The sequence below is a fragment of the Benincasa hispida genome, chromosome 8 (assembly GCF_027475165.1).
Source record: "Benincasa hispida cultivar pf3 chromosome 8, pf3_genome.v1.1, whole genome shotgun sequence".
In the NCBI taxonomy this organism is placed as follows: Eukaryota; Viridiplantae; Streptophyta; class Magnoliopsida; order Cucurbitales; family Cucurbitaceae; genus Benincasa; species Benincasa hispida.
In genome coordinates, this window is record NC_143485.1 from 12713530 (window position 1) to 12730845 (window position 17316).

The window sequence follows — 17316 nt, forward strand, 5'->3', positions numbered from 1 at the left end:
GAATAAATCTTTTCCAATTTTGAATGAAAAATAGTTTAGTAGTAACATAAAATGAATATCGGTGATGTGCCTTATTCTAAAAAGAAATTAAAACAAGAAAAAAAACATTTTATTTGATTTAGGTGTTTCGGTGCAACGTTTGATTTTTCATTTTATTCAAGCATTTGTATGGTTAGATATAAATAGTTTACCTAAATTTTTGCCCAAATGATTTACTTCAACCGTAACGAACCTATATTCCTTTCTCAAAATTCAAAAGGTTCAAACCTTCATTATTCTATTAAATAAGAACAATCTCATAACAACAACAGAACCATTTTTCTTTTACTCAATCTGAAAAAGGGAGAAAAACTCCTTAACTCAGGTTGGACAAATATACTCAAAATGTAACATAGAAATAAAATCAAATGTATAACAAGGTGAACAATAAAAGAAGAATGATGGATTGTACAATGCTCAAATTATCGCACCAAAGAATCGATCTATTATGGGACAACGAAATCTTTAAGACACAAAACTGAAAATTAAGCCACGCCAATTCAACAGCAGTTGTAGTTAAATGCCTATAATCTATCTCTATATTAGAGTGGGAAATGATGGATTGCTTCTTAGACCCCCATGTAATTAAATTTTCACCAAGAAGAATGTCGAAGCCGAAGGTAAACTTTCAATCATCCAAATAAGAAGCTCAATTAGCATTAGCATGTCCATGTAAGGACAACGAAGAAGAAACCACAAGTGACAAATCATGTTTATTTTAGTCCCTTAAAAAAAATCTCAAGATTCGTTCAACTAATTGACGATGAACCATGGTAGGAGAATGTTTGTATTAGTTGGCTTTATTAACATTAAACGAAATCTCTAGATATGTAAAAGTTGCATACTTTAAAGCCTCCATAGTTGATAGTTATTGACACAAATTATTGTCCCTAAGTGCAAATATACTCTGCCAAAAAATAATATAAAATAGAAGAGTCCAAGTAACAATTCTTAAGAAAACAAAGTGCAATAATTCAATTAAACAAATAAAGATCTCAAAGTTTGTGGCGAAAGGTAATAGAGATTAAAAAAAACAATAAAAGAAAGAAATATCTAAAAAGATAATAAGAGAAAAGAGTTATTCAAATCCCCATCAATAAAATTTTTAGTTTATATAATTTTTCAAAAATTTCTATTCACATCGATATTTTATTAATATTGTTTTTCAATTTCTTTTGTAAAATTAACATTTTTGTCCACATCGACATTAAACAAATCATCTTATTCCTTCCTTCTTCCACTTGTTTTTAATTATATACTTATGTGTGTATATATATATATAGGTTTTCCCCTATACTAATTCCTTTTCATAATAGATTTCACAAATCTCATTTTTCTTCCTTCATTATTACCTTTTCTCCAACTGTAACAAAGAATCACATTCTTTAAAAGGGAAAAAAAATTGCCTTCAATTTTCTCACAAAAAAAAAATGAAGAATATGATTTTTCTTGTCAGAGAAATTTTTTTTTTAAAAAAAAAAAAAAAAGTTGTAAAGGAAGATTGAAAAAAAAAAAGAAAAAAAAAAGGGAAAAAAGAAAGCTTTAGAGGAAGTGATGATGGTAAAGAGAAGGAGGTAGTACAAATATCCAAATGTACGGCCATTGCTGCAAAACTGCCCATTTTCCTGGCTTCCATAGCCCCACCCCCCTTCGATCTCTCTCACTTCTCTCCATTTTCACACCGTCGCCTCTCTCCGCCCTCCGCCCTCCGCCCTCCGCCGGCGGCATGTTTATTTCCAACCCCTTTTCCTCCGCCAATCCGTAACTCAAGGATCCGATTCACTTTCCAGTCTTCCGGGTATGTAGTTTTGCTTTTTCCCCTTCTCGGATTATTGATTTTGTTTTTCTTCTGCTGGATCCATCGTGTAATTTGATTTCGATCTTGACCCATTTGATTTTCTATGGTTAGGATCGGATTGGTACCTTGAATTTTTGCGATGAGTTGTGTGTTAGTGTTGGAATGGAGTGTGAATTAGTGGTTAAATCTCTTTTTGTTCTTGATTTTTCAGATGAGGATTCTGTTTGAGTTTCCGGGTAGCGGGTGGAAGCCTTCCGGAAAGGAGTTCCAATTCAGGGTATTATTGGGATTCTAAATCCTCTTGTTTGTTTGTTTGGTTGGTTTGGATTTGAATGGTGTTTTGCCTTTTTGGTAATTGTATAGATACCTATATGGAGAAATTTGAGAGTTTATCAGGGGTGATGTTGAAATTGTTGGATTAATGGAAGGAATAAACAGACGGAATCTGATTGCACACAAGGATCAGAATTTCTTTCTGGATGTGGGGAGGATTCTGCTGAGATGTGGGATAGCATAGATAACTTTTTTGTTTAATTTTTCTTTTTTATGGTTTTTGTTTGGTGGATTTGGTGGGGTTTTTTTGGGTATACCAAATAGTTATTAACATGAAAAACAGAATTTGTGTTGATACTTGTATGGAGGTGGACAGTAAAGAAGAAGAAGAAGAAGAAGTACCTCATCTCTTGGACTTGAACACAGAAGGAAGAGTGAATGATGGTCATCACCTTGGATCAAGTGATTCACTGTTCCCTGGTCTTATTGATGATGTTGCCTTGAATTGTCTTGCTTGGGCTTGCCAATCAGATTACACAGCATTGTCATGTCTTAACTCAAGGTTTAACAAGTTGGTTAGAAATGGTGATTTATATGGGTGGAGAAAACATTTGGGGATTAAGGAGCATTGGGTGTATCTGGTTTGTGATTTAAAGGGTTGGGAAGCATTTGATCCTTTGAGAAAAGTATGGATGACTTTGCCTAAAATGCCTTGTGATGAGTGCTTCAATCATGCGGACAAGGAATCATTGGCTGTAGGAAGTGAGTTGTTAGTTTTTGGCCGAGAAATGTTTGATTTTGCTATATGGAAGTATAATTCAACTTCTAATGGTTGGGCAAAGTGTCAAGGAATGAATCGACCACGCTGTCTGTTTGGCTCGGGTAGTCTTGGTTCGATTGCAATTGTAGCAGGTGGGAGTGATATGACTGGGAATGTTTTAGACTCTGCAGAGTTGTATGACTCTTCATTGGGTACATGGGAAATGTTACCCAAGATGACGACCCCGCGTAGATTGTGTTCTGGTTTTTTTATGGATGGGAAGTTTTTTGTGATCGGTGGAATGTCGAGCTCCACTGTTTCATTAACTTGTGGGGAGGAGTACAATTTTCAAACAAGAAAATGGCGGAAAATTGAAGGAATGTATCCCTATGTTAACAGGGCTGCACAGGCTCCTCCCCTTGTTGCTGTGGTTGACAACCAATTATATGCAGTGGAATATTTAACCAACCTGGTCAAGAGGTATAACAAAATCAATAACACTTGGAATGTATTGGGAAGGCTTCCTTTAAGGGCTGATTCTTCAAATGGCTGGGGCCTGGCTTTCAAGGCCTGCGGTGAGGAACTTCTTGTGATAGGTGGACAGAAAGGTCCAAACGGTGAAGCAATCGTACTGAACGCATGTTCTCCAAAGTTTGGCATGAAGAATGGAGCCTTGGATTGGAAGTTTCTTGGTGTGAAGGAGCACGTTGGTGTTTTTGTCTATAACTGTGCTGTTATGGGTTGCTTATAGAATAATTGAACAGAAGAGCCCGACTCTGAAACCAGATCTGGCACTTTTGGAGCTGCTCACTACATTTATCTCGGTCAGCTACAACTATTCGTCTCCCTGTGTATGGTTTTCACTTTCTTAATGTGCCTACATTTGGATGTGCTTTTGTTTCTATGTTCTCCTGTTGGTTAGTTTGAGCAAATTCTCTCTTGTCTGTCGCATTCATCCTGTTTTCTTCATTGTGTCCTTACTAATAAATATTTATAGCCTCTCCAGTCGCTGGATAATTGTTCAATTCTAACATTTTCTATGCTTTGATTGAATGTAAGTCTGCTCGAATTTCACTGCCTATGCTCTTATCATCATATCTTATTGTTTGGTGCTCAAACCAGCATGAGCAACCTTTCCTACGGATCGTTTTTAACTAGTAATCAGTTGGGTATCTTTTTTTTTTTTTCTGTCGATCCAAATCTTCTGTTGGCAGAGGTTAAAGGAATAGCTCTGCAATACATTTTTGGCTCTATCAATTGTTGGGATCATAAGAAAGTAGATATTGTATTATGAAACCAACTTGATTCTTGTGTTTTTCTGAACCAAAGATTTTAACAGGTGAGAATTTTTGAGGTCCTAGAAAAGCAGATCCTCAGGAAGTTGCTATTATTTGAAATGTTCAGTTGGTAGAAAAGAACTGTTTCTCTTTTGGTTAGATTGTCTTTTCTTAAGGCTCATAACTGCAAATTGTGTGGAAAGATTTATGTTCTTACATTTCTGGCAGGAGTTGTTTGTTTATATTTTCAGTTCTCATTTTTAGTTTCTTTTTTCCACTATTTCCTTTTATTAAGAAGAAAAAAGACTTTGGTATCTTTGTCTTTTTTCTTTTTAATTTTTTTCATTTAGAAAGGAAAATCCAAATGCTTCGGATAATTATTTTATTTTCTTGTTTAAAATAAGCTTTTTTATTTAGATTTTTGAAATTTTAGAAAGAAGAATTAAGATTTTTTTTTATATAGTAAATTGTTTTCAATTTTAAATTTTTAAGTGTTTCCTTAAAATGAGTATAATAAGCAGAAAAAGAAACAATTACTAGATGTGGACATTTTTTTTCTTATATATATATAATTAATTTCAGATTTCAAATCTTGTGTATAGAATTAAGGTACATTGCATGTTACCGTGGCTCTTTCAAGAAAGCAAATGAAATTCACATAAACTCTTGTTTTGAGGTCTAACCTTGTACTAAGAAAAACAATTCAAATATTTTAAGAGCTACAATGTACTTTCTCAAACTGTAAGTTGGCCAATTTTGATTATTGTATCTATTTATTTCAAAAATTCTATATTTTTATTGTATACTGTTTGGATTCTAATTCGTATATTATATTTTAATGAAATAAATATTCTCTAAGTAACCATATTAATGAAATAAATTTTCGTTAATTATTCAAAAGTTTAAGGACTAGAAAAAACAAACCATCAACTTCTATAACTATACTTTGAAATTTAATTGGAGATGGTTTTTTAAGAAATGATATGGTTTCAATTTTTTTTTAACTAACTCTTGCAAAATTTAATTTCTACTTTCAATCTTTTAATTCATGCAAGATATTTTAGTGAAAATTTACAATTGAGGGAATCTCTTAAGCGAATTGTATATACATATATTGAGTATAGAATTAGATTTTTTAATACATTAAAAATAAATTAAAATTAATTGTGAAATCTCTAACTTGTCGTACATACTTTTAACTTTCTTTTATTAATGGTAAAAAATCTGAATCATACCTTGATGGCAGCTACTTTATAGTATCCAAATATTTGACTAATAAACTATTTTTCAAAAGCCTACTCACTAGCCTAACATGCCCCACCTTGGTAACAAATATTTTTCTAAAATAACAAAAGAATCAAAATCTCATAGAAAAAAGGAAAAAAAATCTATTTAGACCTAAACTTGGATTACCTTCATCAACGGGTTTGAAGCCTAAAAACCGATCAAATACTTGATCTATGCTAAGTCCAAAGTCAACCTTTGATCGTCCTAATCCACAACCCATTTATTTATTGGATTTGTTATAAATAACCATTTTGAAAATCAACGACCACTGTTTAGGTCATATTTGATCAACTATATATATATATAATTCTTCGTATATTATATTTCCTATATTAAAAAGAGGTAAATTTTCTGATATTATTTTTAAATATATTTAGTTATCTCATATATTTTAGTTAATATAAATTTCTTTAAACCGCTAAAAACTAATAAATCCTTTTAAAAAAAAAATCAAATAGTAAATAAAAATTTATAATGTCAATAATTTTATCAAGAAAAATTAATAAAAGTATAAAATCAATTAGAATAAATTTAATTTAAAAAAGACTTTAATACTATTCCATTTTTAAAAAAATCTAAAATAAACATATATTTTTAAATCTTCGATGGGCTAATTCAATAGGCCTACCTAAGCCTAACCCAATCTGAGCCCACACTTTGATCCAGTGAGCCAAATCCAAAAGTTAGACCATGGGTTCGACTATTGAAGATTGGGTTGGCCCAATCCAAGCCCAACAATTATAATAGGCCCTCGGGATTTGGCTTGGCCTTCGAGAGAGCTTCGGTCTTCACTTTTTAAGGTTGGCATGATTTAATGATGAAGATGAAATCTGTATAATTGAATTAATTTAGACCATGATTTTTCAAGTTTATCAAATTTGAATCTAAACTTAATGAAGTGTTGCAACTTTTATCATCGACTCAATTTCTGCCAATTTTTTTCTATTAATTTTAACCAACGAGGTAAGAATCTTTATGAACTTGTGAATTTCAGTTAAATAAAGTTGTGCATAAAAACAACTTTGTCTAATGCACAAATTAATCACAAAATAATTTTACCAAAATTAATAAATTTTAGCAAAAGAAATTAGTTATAATGTCATTTTTCTCTAAAATTTTATCAATTTCATGTTGTATACATGTTTTTATTATTCATTGAACGCATAAAAGACTTTTTCAATGATATATAGAGCGATAAATTATTAACAGGTTAAAAGTGTAATATTTTTCAAAATTTAATATTAAGATTGTAACAATTACCTAAATTGAGGTGAAATTTGATGAAATGGTGTAGGGTTAAAATTGATGAGTTTAGGGTCAAATGTTTTTCTTTTCTGTCTAAAAAAGAAAAGGTTCCAAAACCTTATTAACTATTTCCAGTTTTAGTTTTCTTTCGTGTTTGAAAATTGTATTCTGTTTTGTCATAAGTTGTTTACTACATTTTTAAAACATTTCTTTTTATATTTGTAAGTGTCTGAAACAGCTTACACGTGCACTTTGACTAATCTCACATAAAAATCCTACAACATTTGGTTGTCAAGAAAACACATAGAATATTAAATCCTAGGTAGGTGACCGCCATGAATTGAACTCCTAACCTCTGAACCCTACATCAAGGTCATATCCCTATTTAGTTTTAAAACATTTTGAGAAAATAGATGACAAAATAAAGTGATTTATAGGTAGGGTTGGCAATGGGATGCACTCCCCATCTCCGTCCTTGTAGGGATTTTTAATCATCATCTTCACCTCATTCCCCGTTGAGTTGGGGTCGGGGTCGGGGTTAGAGAATCCCCGTTCAGGGATCGAGTTCCTACAGGAAAAAATCCTCGTTTATTATTTATTTATTTTTAATTATTTTTTATTTAAAATCAATAAATGTTTGTATTTTTATTGAAATGACACACTCTTTAAGTAACAAGTTGGTATTATTCTTGTTTTATTTATTTAAATTAATAATAAAAAATATTTTAACATTAAACAAATATATATATATATATATATATATATATACACACACAAAAATAAATATATGTATTAAAAAAATTATTTGGGACGGGGACGGGAGAGGGATATCCTCCCCATCCCTGTCTGTCCCTGGTTTGAGGACCCAAAACTCATCCCCGATCAAACCGGGGGAGGATACCCGTGGGGTTTTTTGCGAACCCTATTCATAGGTTGATTTAGTGCTTTAGCACACCTTAATTTTTAACAAACAAAAACCAGAGATAATTGTCCAAAAGACCAATTTTAAAGATCCAAAATGAAAAACGACCCAGTTTCTAAAAAAATGTCAAATGCCCTTTTACTGATGTCATGATCACATGAAGTTATGGTATTGCCCTTCTTTTTTCTTTTTCCTCTTCTTCTCCGGTGCAAGAAATCTTCCTCTGCACATCATCTTCTTCTTCTCCATCTTCTTCTCCTCTATATGTCTTCTTTTCTTCTCCGTACGACGAGTCCACACAAGCAATTCTGATGCGACCAAATATAGTGAGCAAGAGACGAGAGAGAGGAGTGATTTTGTGAATGAGGAAAAGAAAAGAGAGTGAGACGACTGAAAAAAAGAAGTGAGAGTAAGAGGTGCGACATAGTGATTTTGAGTAAAAAAAGAAGAGAGAGTGAGACGAACAAGAGGGAGATGGGCGAGATAAGCGAGAGTGAGACTGTTTTTTTAATACACACAAGTATATTTCGGTAATTTCACCCAAATTTGATGTCAACAAAGGATTATTCGATAAGCTGGAGGACTTTGTACCATCCATTCCAGTGTAGTTGAATTTTGTTAAAAAACTGGGTCAATTCACATTTTTTACTTAATTTTTGGATCATCCATCCGACGGACCCCAAAAACCATTGGGATGCATTAATTTCGTTTGCAAGCCAATAAGAAAAATATATATTAAATTAGTTAAGCAATAATTGATACCATTAAGAGTTTTTTTTGAAAAAATTAGGAAACTAGCTAGCAATTTTCAAAAAAGAAAAGAAAAAGAAAATAGTATTATAGCCATATCTTTCAAAGAAAAAACCTGGATGCAGTTTAGAGGCATCCATCATTTTTATAGTCCAAACAACACCTAATAATAATGTGTCATGGGGTAAAAACAAAAAATTAATTAAATTATTTATTTTATTTTTTTATTTTTATTTTTTTTGTCTAAACCCTCGTATGAATAATGACAACAATAACATGGGATAGGAAGAAGAAGAAGGTTGAAACACCAAAAGATCACATACTTCCAGCCCACTAACTTTGAAAATCAATTAAGAACATATCACACCCTTCTTAACCTATCCAATGCTTTAATCCTTGTCTGGATGAAAACACACACTTCTTTTGTAACATCCTGAGTTTTTTATAAATTAAGGTTAATTATTTTTAATTATCGGGCTTTAATCCATTTAATTTTGGATTTTGGGCTAAATTGGGTTAAATTGTGAAAATAATTTTTAAATCGATAATCTTAAATAATTTGGATTTTATTTTATTTTAACTTTGGTGTTTGGAACCAAAATTGAGATATTTAGATAAGGTAATTAGTTTAAATTGATTTGACAAGAGACTTAGAATCTTGGATTTAAATTGATAAAAGATTTGGAGTTTTCGGAGTTAATTTGTTAAAAATTTGAGACAATGGACGAGTAATTTGAGATTTATTTTCCTTTAATCTTGAAATTTGAGGTGAAAAGTTAATTTGGAAAGATAATTAGGAAATTTTAGAAGATTCGAAGGATTTGGAATTTTAAAAGGAGGAGAAAATGAGGGTTTAAGGTTATAATTTAGGGTGTTCACGATTTGGTTCAGTACGAGACTCAAACCTAATCAAATCACAAATTTCAAAAATTGTTTTTTTAAAAACGAACAGAACTGTATGTTCGGTTCGGTTTCGCAGTTTTTTTAAAGGTTTTTTTAATGGTTTTCTATGTCTTTTAAATTATTTGAAACAATGTATTTAAAAATATAGTTTTAACGATTAATTTTGAAATTTAAAAACAATAAAAATAAAAATGTTTAAAGTTTAATAATATCAATTGAAAATAGTCATTATTTGATATTACTAGTCTAGATTACTAATAACACTACAAGTTCAACAACAAATTTAAAAATTATTCCAAAGTCTAAAAATATAAGTATTACAAACATAAAAAGTTCTTGTTCCACAAACAATAACATAAAAGTTCCAAAATGCACATCACTAAATATAAATACAAGTGATATTAAACTTCCAAAGTCCACAACATAAATACAAATCCTAAAAATATAAAACTTCCAAAGTCTATCAAACATAAATACAAGTACTACAATACAAACACAAAAGATCCAAAGCCCATCAAACATAAATAAAATTACTACAAACATTAAAGTTCCAAAGTCCACCAAATACAAAAGTTACAAACTTGTTGAAACCACCTTCTCCTTCACATTCTTCTCCTTCTCGTTCCTCACCTTGATTTTTGTCTCTAAACTTGCTTTGAAGTCTACAAAAATAATTCTTGTTAAAATACTAATTATATAAATAATATATTTGACGTATAGAAAGAATGTTTTAAAGATACGAACCTTCTTCAATAATTATAATATCCTCCAAATATCTTTGAAGATCAATGCTTATTGCTTTTGAACGTAACCAATTTTGTGCACATACAAGTGCCTCAATTGTGGTTGGAGCTAATGTGGAACGAAAAGGATAAATTACTCTCCCACAAGTACTGAATGCAGACTCAGAAGCAACTGTGGATACCGGAATTGCTAAAAGATTTCGTGCAATTTGGCTAAGTACCTTATATCTGGAAGAATTTCTTTTCCACAAATCTAAGATATCAAATTTCTCCTCACGTTTAATACAAGGCTCCAATAAATAAATATCAACTTTTGTATCCACACTTAGTGTATCCTCTTCCTCCATATCTTCAAAATCAAAATGAAAAATGTCTAAAGCGGTACTAACAGTAGTAGTAGTTCTAGATGAAGATGTAATACTCAAAGAGCTACTACTACTACTATCACTACAAATTGAGACTCGTATTTGCACAATCCTTGAACACTTGAGATGATGAAATTGAACATGAAGATGAACCATGGGTAAGCAATGATAAAGTGTATTAAGCAAACATTTTTCTCAAAATAGCCTCCACTTTATTTCCCACTTCTTTTGTTGTATCTATATCAAATAATTGATTCAGACAATAAATAAGAGACTTCATCGTGTAACATGGGTCCAAAGAAAAAGCAACATACAAAAAGAATTTTGTTTTCTCATTTTCCCCCCAATACTCATCATACTTCTCTTGTATTTTCAAAGCCATGTCACGTAAAAGCAAATTATTAGGACCAGCTACAGTTGAATATTTTTTTATGCAATTCTGAATAATACTGATCTCATGGAAGACTGTGTTGGAAGTAACATAAAGGGACCCTGAAAGCCTAACAGTTATTTCATAGAATATAGATAAGAATTTAGTAAAAATTCTAGCAATTTCCTAATCTTTGGTGGTTGGTTTACTCTCTTCATTCATGTAGACTGTGTCATAGTCTTCTAACCTCTCAAATGCTTTTTCAAACTTTTCAGTTGCATCAAGCATCAAGTATGTAGAATTTCATCTAGTTTGAACATCAAGACACAACATACTCTTAGTAGATATGTTCTTTTCTTCAATACACTTCTTAAATTTAGCAAGTCTAGCAGGAGAAGATCTAACAAACCTCATGACATTTCGAATTCGAATCAATGTATCATTCACATATTTCAGACCATCACAGGCAATCAAGTTCAATATATGTACAAAACACCTAACATGTGCAAGAAGTCCCCATTCAACACAAACCCATGTTTAAAATGCTTCTTTAGATAAGTAACGGTTTTATCATTTGATGAAGCATTATCAACAATTAATATCAAAACCCTGTCAATACCCCACTGTTTCAAACATTTTCTCCACCTCTTTTTTTATTGTCTCCCCTTTATGATTCTCAATCTGAGAGAAAGTAATAATTCTCTTATGTAGCTTCCATTTTCTATCAATAAAGTGTGCAGCCAAAACCATGTAATTAATATTTTGAATCGATGTTTAAGTATCAGTCGTAAGTGAGACACTATATCCTTCCTCCACAAAAATGTCTCTCAACTATTCTCTTAAGCTAGCATATATTCCTAAATTATCTCTAGCAATTGTAGTTCGAGAAGGAATAACAAAATTTGGTTCGACTAACATCAAGGTCCCTTCCACAAACATTCTAAATCCCTCATTCTCCATAAATTTAAAGGACAACTCATCAATTATGATCATCTCAGCAATTAGTCTTAGAGCATTCTCAATAGTAAATATCTTATAGTTGACTATTTTTGTATTACCGCCTCCATCATTATCTTTATTCTTAAATATCAACTTTGTTTGAGTTATATCTAGTTTACTGTCTTTTATCTGATAAGGATTTTTTTTACAGTAATGTTCAAGATGCATTCTCATAGTTGAATTTCCATTCCTTCTTGGATGACATGCATACACCATATCACAATACAACTCAATCATTGAAGATTCGGGCTCAGATTCATGAAACTGATCATTTGACCTCTTCTCAAGTAAGAAAAGATAGAATGGAAAGGAAAGGGTGCCATGACTAATGAGATCTAAATAGATTTTGTTTAGTCCGAGAATTTGTTCTTGCAAAGACTCGTATATAATAAAGACATTTTCTACTATGTGTTTGAAATTTCACCTGAACTGGTCGAGAGAGATGAACCCGCACCACATACATTTTATAACCTTCGAACCGAAACATTCTGGGGCGCCATGATCCTTTTCTCTGGAACAATCGAGGGCACTGCCTTCCTTCCGCTTTCAGAGGTAGGGACTTCATCAATCATCGCTCCCTCTAATTCTTATAGTCTCGAGTCAACGTGTCAGCCATTCTTTTCTCCGAAATCCTTTCTTCGAAATCCTTCTTTGCCCTCGTATTTCTCAGGGGCGGTCTCACCATTATTTCATTTCATTCGATTTATGGGTTCGAGCTCCAAAGAACATATACATGGTCGGCTTACGTACCCAGCTCACACTATGGTGGAGGAGGTGTCGTGAAGATCTAGGAGCTCGTTCCAAGTTCGAAGTACCATTTGTACAAATCAGAACCCCCTTCGTTACATGATTTCTTCTTCATATATCTCGATAATTGATCTATGGAGCAATTACTTAGAAGTACATTTTTTGCAACAGCCCTTCCTATCTGATAGAAAAGGATCCCATGATCCTGAACCGATCTTACCTGGGATCGCAAATCCCAAGTTTGTCTTATGTCAAAGTGATGCGCCAACGTCTGCGTTGAGTCAAAACTCGATTTCAATCCTAATTCGACATCACGGAACCTTCATTTGAAAATCGGGTGCGGAAGAGACTAGAGGTAACTCAAAGCCCTATCCGTACCCGATCTCGGTCTCGGATGACGCGGTCAGAAGATTCGGAGGGTGAGCCAGAATTGCTTCTTTCTGTGCCTGCACCTATTATGTAGATGATGGACTATAAAAAATAGGTATTATACTGACCATGGCATAAAACAAAGAAGAATGTCCGGCGATAGCATAGGTGCTCTTGCTCCCGCAAAGTCAGGCTTGAAAAGCACCTTTGATATAGCATATTTCTCTCCCAACAAGTCTTTCTTCCTTCATTTTCACTAGCGCTTCCCGGAAAAGAAGTTTCTCTGAGATATAGTATTTTTTAATCTAAATAGGGCAGGACATAGACTAATGGGCACAAGCCCTACTCGCCGTCCCTTCTTCAGGTCCAAAAGAGCGTGATAGCTAGAGGTCGATCTCCCTAGTTCCCCTTAGAGTCAAAAAAAGGATTACTAGGAGAGCTAGGAGCACACCGAGAGTTAACAGCAAAAAAAGGAAAAATGGGGGAACAGGAAGAAGCACGTTCTCCATTCCCATTCCATGGAACAATGTGCTTGGATCAACCTCAACCTCAACCTGGCTTCATCGATGTTACCTACCAAATAAAAGGCTTGTTCGGGAAGACCATCTAATTCTTCGGAAAGGATTAATTTAAACCCTCTAATTGTTTCTGCTAGGCCAACGTATTTCCCCGGGCCCATAAGTCAGTACTGTGACGAAGCGGCTGTTGCTCACCCGAAACGATCGTACGAGGTCACAATTCACCCAACACGATCATCGGGGGTGAACAAGAATTGGGGATCGGATGCGGGCGAAATTCCCGCCAATGGCTGAGATGTTCAGTCGACTCCCTCCCCCTTTGTGGGGGTCCGGACCCTACGAGTGAGCCCCGACTCTGGAGAGGATACAACATATTGAAATAAAGGAATTGGTGGATCTCTCCCATCAGACAGATCAACGCCGCTGGACATGGGATGCTGTCCTTTATGGATGCTTGCTTTCTCTTGATATAACCAGATCAAGATGGCCGAGGAAGACAGAGAGAAAACGGCGTTTATCACCATATCAGATAGAAGGGCAGGCGAACGGGAACCTACCGAGAACCCGAACCGCTTGACTGACTGGCCCCTGAATACTCAATTTCATTAGGGTCGAGGATGAATGAAACCAATCATTAGTGCAAATCGCGCAAGCGAAGCCGGGAAACGGACCGCTGCGCAACGACTAGGACTCGTGTCTGAGGAGTTTTGAGCGCTCAGCCAAAAAAAAAGGTGAACGCCCCTCTCTCTATCGGTCGAGCGTCTTCGAACCTCTCCCGCTTATTTCTTAGGGCGAGCTCCCCTTCCCTTCCTTTGGAGAGTTACGAGTTGCTGCTGAAGGACTTTCTTTTGCTGATGATGTGGTTTCTGTTGCTTTTGCAGAACTGAGATCCCTTTCAATAGCTACTGTTGCTACTGCTGTTCTTTTAGTTCCTTTAGCTGAAGAGGAACTTCTACCACTTTTCACGAAATCCCTCAGTGCGGGAACCGCTTTAGCTGCCACGTCCCCAAGCCAGTGTCCATCTTCATGAAATGACAGTGGTAGACGGGTTGGGACCAACATTTTATCCCGGTGAACAATGTTCCACTGATTAGGCGGGGACAGGATTCGAACCTGCAGTCTTCAGGTCATGGGCCTGATAAGTCGACCAATTCCTCTACCCCGCTTCTTCCCCTTATCTTTCTTTCACTATTCCTACCCCCGGGGCTGATCCATAACATCAACTGCAGAAGAATGAGGTTCGAGTTGATGAACAGGAGAAGGCCGCAATACATCTCCATCACCATTCTCCCCCGGGGCTGATTAATTAGGTTAAAGAAAATATGAGGCGACCTCATTAAAGAGAACATTCAAGGATAATCTTCATCTCTTGGATTTCACGTCATAGCATCTATACCCGGACTGAGCATATCCAAGAAAGAAACAAGCCGCGTCAGTGTCAACATCCTTAGCAAGATGAGCTGACGACTGGGCTGGCTTGTCTGAAAAGGCTTTTATATGGGCTTGTATATGGCCCTCCATATAGCGTGGATAAAGCTTTGATAGGGTGGCTCCCTGTAATACCAGTAATAGCAAGAATTCTTTCCTGAAAAACGGTAGTTAACAACCGCCCCGGCCCAAACATGAGCCGAAAATCTTGTTTCTACGCTCATCAGTCGAGAAAGTTTTCATTGTCCGGCTAGCCCTAGATCTTAATCTTTTGACTTGCTGAAACCGGACTCTTTCTTCCCTCTCGATTCCATCCATATCCCGCCTTCAATCAGAATGATCTGGAATTCCTTTCCAATTCCGTATATCAACTAATAGGGACAGCAGGAAAGAAGAAAGAAATAACCCCGCTTACTTACTTTTTTCTCTCCATCTCCAGAAAAAAAGCTTTTTGTGCTCGACTGATTTTTTTTCGATCGGAGCATCCAGCAGCGCAACCCGGTTCTACTTGACTAAGCCCCGTGCTCGTCCAAGGAGGGAGTTTGTTTTACCCAACTCTCTTTTTGATAACAAGGCAGAACCCCCCGACCCAACATTCATTAGTTTCGAATGAAGACTGCCCTGCCCCTGCAAGCATCTACTCCTATCAAAATGAAAAGCGTGATTTTACTAAACAAGCAAGAAAATCCCTTTCTATTAGTAAAGAGCTTTAGGCTTTACTAATAACATAGAAGGTAAGGTCGGCTTTCAATCTTCTCATGAACCTTAATCATTTGCTTCAGCCTGAATGCTGGAGAGTGCCCCCCTTTCGTCGAGTGCCCCGCCCGGTTCACTGGGCTGTTGGCCTACCAAGCACTTGCCCACAGCTCCTGCCGCCCGCTTGGCGGGCTCCGCGCCACAACCCACAACCTATGGCAACTCCCAATGGCTTACTTACTCCAGCATTGCCTTAACTTGCTTGTTAGCCTTAGGGACTCTAACTCCTAGAAGTCGAACTCGCTCGCTCGAAGCCATTTTAGATACGACAAGACAGCTTAGGAAAAGTAGAAAGTTGCCACAACCTAGGGTGGGGTTTGCTTTCTAGTCAGCCAAAGTCCGCCTTTTTACAAACTTATTAAAGGGGGAGAGCGCCAGGACGGACGACGTCAAGGAGAACGTCTGCTTCGCCCCTACTCTTATAAAAAAAAGGCAGGCTGCCCTGACGACCGACACTCTACCTCGGTTGTTCTTGGTCAGAATCTCATTTCCTGGAGCGCTAAGAAGTAGCCAGTGATAGCTTAAGTTGATTATAGAACGTTAGGAAGCCCTACTGGCACATCCAATCAAACTTGCTTTTGGCTGCTTGAGAACTTGGCTTTATCACACTCGATAGCGGGGAACTTTACGATCACTTTTAGAACTAGTAAGAAAACTAAACAGAACAGGGTTTTCTTTTCCCATAGGTTTCTATCTATCAATTACGAGGGTAGGTACGTCGAACAGGAACAAGCTGAAGAAAGGCACGAGAGAGAGAGTTGAGTATCAACTCACCTCCCCTCTTCCACAATTAGGTGAAGACCAGGGGAGGGGGGCCGGAAACCCCAACGGGAAACCTTTCACCGCGCCACACGATTCTTTCGCGAAGCGCTCTCTCAGACGTTTCCACTCCTGCCCCCGCAAGCAAAGAGGTTTCATTCAAGATACCAGGCAACCAAATGAAAGTGGCCCATGACCTGAAGACTGCAGGTTCGAATCCTGTCCCCGCCTAATCAGTGGAACATTGTTCACCGGGATAAAAGGCGCCCCTCTCCCTATCGGTCGAGCTACTTCGCTCCTTCGTCTCCTGAGAACATTTGTATTGCTACAATCATGCTGACCGATATGCAACTGACTGAACAGGACAGCCTACCTTCATACAAAGACTGATAGCTTTCGGGGAATGACTTTTTTTTTTTGGAAAGGAAGTGTGTGCGAGTTGTTTATTTCAAGAATAGGTTGGATACAACCAACTGTACTTTTAGCATATGGATCATCATCATTATACTCAGAGCATTTAGTAAAATGAACCCATACCATATACGTATTTTTCCCCTTCTTTTGAGCTTGCTATAGTTTTGGTGGAGGCATGTTAATCTCGACAACGTCATCATTTTCGTTCATACTAGAACAGTTGTTGCTCTTGATAGCAATCTTAGTATTATTATTGCTATTGGTCAAGTTCGTCAACATCGTGCTTACTGCCTAGTGCCTACAATATACAAAGCAAAACCAGTAAAGAATTAAGAACAATTAAATAGAAGCTGAAAAATCAAAGCGGTTGACTAAAATGTCTTCTTACTAAGTAGTAACATGTCTTATTTATTGGAAAGTGTTTAGATATTTTGCTAACGTAAGTATAAATTGTCTTCTTAATTCTTACCAAATGTGTAGTAAACCCACAAATTCATTGATCACATACCCAAGTTTTTTTGACACCGTACATGATTTTTTTTTAAAAAAATACTTTTATTCAATAAGATTACATAATATATAGATTCACATTGT

General features: G+C 35.5%; 1 long non-coding RNA gene and 1 pseudogene across 2 annotated transcripts; one reads left to right on the forward strand and one right to left on the reverse strand.

The window, feature by feature from the left end:
• Positions 1–1348: 1348 nt before the first annotated feature.
• Positions 1349–3949, forward strand: LOC120083271 (F-box/kelch-repeat protein At5g60570 pseudogene; annotated as a pseudogene). The gene is made up of 2 exons (XR_016531450.1): positions 1349–1837; positions 2049–3949. The product of XR_016531450.1 is annotated as an F-box/kelch-repeat protein At5g60570 pseudogene (transcript).
• Positions 3950–9634: 5685 nt separating this feature from the next.
• On the reverse strand, positions 9635–10609 carry LOC150034367 (uncharacterized). The gene is made up of 2 exons (XR_016531593.1): positions 9999–10609; positions 9635–9916 (listed from the first exon to the last, which is right to left on the reverse strand). It is a non-coding gene; the product is annotated as an uncharacterized LOC150034367 (long non-coding RNA).
• Positions 10610–17316: the final 6707 nt, after the last annotated feature.